This window comes from Carcharhinus amblyrhynchos, chromosome 6, assembly GCF_965287045.1.
Source record: "Carcharhinus amblyrhynchos chromosome 6, sCarAmb.v2.hapA, whole genome shotgun sequence".
Classification (NCBI taxonomy): Eukaryota; Metazoa; Chordata; class Chondrichthyes; order Carcharhiniformes; family Carcharhinidae; genus Carcharhinus; species Carcharhinus amblyrhynchos.
Window position 1 is genome coordinate 41,367,590 of NC_137329.1, and position 3,792 is coordinate 41,371,381.

The 3,792-nt window shown below is 36.9% G+C and overlaps 1 long non-coding RNA gene across 1 annotated transcript; it reads left to right on the forward strand.

The window, feature by feature from the left end:
* Positions 1 to 445: 445 nt before the first annotated feature.
* On the forward strand, positions 446 to 1,547 carry LOC145344449 (uncharacterized). The gene is made up of 2 exons (XR_013886869.1): positions 446 to 592; positions 1,518 to 1,547. It is a non-coding gene; the product is annotated as an uncharacterized LOC145344449 (long non-coding RNA).
* Positions 1,548 to 3,792: the final 2,245 nt, after the last annotated feature.

Here is a 3,792-nt window from a genome sequence, read left to right on the forward strand (position 1 = left end):
GCCTAAACAATGTAAGATGGCACCTCTAAAGTCTCTCAGATCAAGGCCTCATTCCAAAGTGACCCTACTATTTTTCGCTTTGCGACAACCCAAAAGGGACAAAAACCACTGCAACATAATGTCCTCAGAAAATCACCAGTTTTGTTTCTCCCTTGAACATTTTAATTTTCTGATAAGTCTTAAGAGAACTAAATAAGAATTAAAATTCTCCAGATGCTTGTTGATCAGTTAAGTGCATTCATGCAGGACTAAAACCACTTTTCCGATAGCAAAATATCATTTCATCCTTTGCAGTATGTTCAAGCAAGTGAAGGTTTTCACAGATTTTTTAAAAAGTCTGTGCCACTCCACAGTTCCTTGAAGCTGTCTTGCAGCTGATTTATTTATATTCTAAAAGCGCTGCTTGGGTATTTCTGGAAGCTGGAGTCTATTGGTCTAAGGAGAACTCATTGCCATAAAGAGAAAGCTAGGTTTTGCTGACCCATCACAGAAAGCAATTTATACCGCTTGCTTTTGAAAACTGTCTGTGGCTTACCAGTCTTCACCTCGGCTCTCCAGGCTTACTGCCCTCTGTACGTCTTCTTTGTCCCAGGTGAGCATTAAGTTTGATTTTTCAAACCTGTTTATATGCATTTTAGTAATCTTTTCTACTCCATGTTAACAGTTTCAATTATACTGCCCTCACATTTTACGATTGAAAACTCAGATCTATTATTCAACTGTTTATCATAAGTATTTGAAGTTTAATTGTGACTATTTGTGTAAGAAATAAAGCCTAATTGGTCCATGGCTGTGATTTTAATATTTTCAATAGACATATGCTAAATATTTGACTGGTGTGTTATATATTTTTTCAAATATTTTAAAGCAATCAGTCATATGATTCTTCCAAATCAGACATATTATTATTGCTTTAAAATATTTACTTACAATAAGGAGTCTTAAAGAATGTTGACTATCCAAATATTCTCACAATAAGTACTTTCAACAGTTAATGGCGGCATTTCTCCTCACTGGTCAATTGTTTTTATTGGCAGAGACAGGGGCATAAAAGTGTGGAGAAATTCCCTGGTTGTTGCAAAGCGAAAGCTTGGTTTTCTTGGTATTTGCCTTGCAGCCACTTGACTCTGGCTTTCGACTCTGTGAGACTGTAAAATGACTGACATTAAGAAGCCCTTCTGCAGACACCTGCTCCCCTTAGAGCTCTGACCAAATTTAGAAACACTTTCTCAAATTAATTTCCAAATGCCACCCATTCTTCAGGATATAGTTTCTGCACAGATCATCTTTCCCTCTTGGGTCTGATTTGGAAAACTGTCATAAGTCATCAATACTTTGACGTTGAGGCTTTTTTCCCCATCTGCATGTTGATTGATTGAGTAAGGTGGGCAGTGTTTGTAATAGCATCTCCATACAAAATTATTATAGCTGAGGAAATTTGCTTTGAACATTATCCATTAAATAGTTACTTTCAGTTATATGATGAAGTTGGTAATTCAGATGTTCTTTATTAACAGGGCATAAAACACAACCATCAAAATGGGAGAGTGAGTATTACCTGTCATTTTAAAATGTTTTATGGTTGGTTTGTACTGTTTCTGGTATAATGGGAATATAATTGATAAATTAATTCTAATATAGATAAGCGTGATGTAATGCATTTTGACATGAAAAATAAAGAGGCCATATGTTGCTTTGATAAGGGTGAGATTATTACTCATTTAAAACTCACCAACTCACATTGAGTTAAAATCCAGTGCATATAAGAATCTGAATAGGGTAGAGGAGCAAAGGGATCTAGGGAGTACAAATATGCACATTTATAAATGTAATAGCACTTATGAAGAAAGCCATTAAAAAAACCATGCATTCTGATTCATTTTTAGAGGGGTAGAATTGAAAAGCAGAGAATTTATTTTAAATTAATATTGAACTTTGATTAGACTAATTCGGAGAATTGTGTAAAGTTCTGCTTTCTGTATTATAGAAAGGATATAGACATCGAAGAGGGTACATAAAGATTCACAGGGATGAGACCAGAACTAAGAAGATACACTTACCAGGAAAGATTGAATTGGTTCAGGCTTTTTTCTCTGAAAAAGAAAAAACTGAGGGGATGACTTTATAGAGGCCTTTAAGATAATGAAAAAGTTTGATAGGAAACACTTGTGGGATTAACCAAAAACAGGAGTCATAAATATAAAATAGTAAGAAATTCAAGAGTAAGTTTACCAAAGGAGTGATAAAAATATGGACCACACTACTATATGTGGCAGCTGAGGTGAGGAAGGGGATGCTAGATAAACGCACAAAGGAAAAAGCAGTATTATAGAATCTGAGAATCTCTGCAGGAGGCCATTTGGCTCACTGGGTCTGCACCAACTCTCTGACAGAGTTTCTTATTCAGCCCTCTCCGTCACCCTGTCCCCGTAACCCCATACATTTACCAGGGCTACCCCATTTAACCTACATATTTTGGGACACTAAAGAGCATTTTTGTTTGGCCAACCCACTGAAACTGCATCTTTGGACTGTGGGAGGAAACCACACAGACATAGGGGGAATGCACAAACTCCATGCAGACAGTCACCCAAAACCAGAATTGAACCCAGGCCCTGGTACTGTGAGGCAGCAGTGCTAACCATTGTGCCATAGAAGGATAGGCTTATAGAGTTAGATAAAGGAATAGAAGGATGGGCTAATTGGGTTAGATAAAAGAATAGAAGAATAGACTGATAGGGTTGACAAATTGGGGTGGGAGGAAATTAGTATGCAACATAAACAAATTGGACCAAATATTCTGTTTCTGTCCTGTGGGGTCTATATAACTCTATATAATCTTTAGCTATAGTTGCATATTCTTGGTTACTTTTTCTGGTTGCTGTTCACTTTGCATTAATAAGTAATGACTTGTGGAGAATTTGAACTATGCTTGTATTCTAATGAGTTATTCTTTTCCTTTACAGTGAAGAGGTATGGTGTTGGGTGCTAATCCCAGGGTAAAATGCTTGTGACTGCATGTGCTAGAATGAATGTAATATTATTCATAATTTAAAGATAACACTCACTGTGCAGCCCAAACCATTTCACAACAGATTTCTGTGTTCTAATATAGCACCAATTGTGCTATCATTAAAATACCTGAAAAATCTAATGTTAACTGTGTGAAGTATTCTGCATGCTCCCATGTAAAGTAACTTTTCCCTTATTGCGGTGAAGTAAAATAATAAGCATGTGAAAAAGATGAATCTTTTGCACTTGACCAATGATAATTATGGGCAATATCCTTCCAGACTTGGGCTATATCTGGAGCTACACAGTGCATAGATGAAGTTATGGTAGTTTACCACTGGCATTGATAATGATAGGGGCAACTGTTGGTGATGAAATACAAGTAAAACATATCAGGATGTACAATAGCAAAACATTCACAGAATGTTTACATAACGATCACAGAAAATTCTGGGTTTCTCATTCCATTCTTTCCCCGATCTCTTTATAATGATTACTGAATTTCAGTCCTGGACCACTGGTAGCTTTTATTACTTGATAAACCAAGATAATGGCTGAATTCTCCAGTCTCATATGTCCTACCACCGCTGCCAGCGAGACAGAGCATTTGGTGCTCAGCCTAACCTTCATTCACAGCAGTGGGACTGGAGAATTCCAGCCACAAACAAGGTCAGAGAATCCCAGCCAATACGTTTTGGTTGGCTGTGAAATTATTATCCATAAAGACATGACAAATGCTGTACTGATACCACAACTACACATTCCAGTATTGGTCAGCAC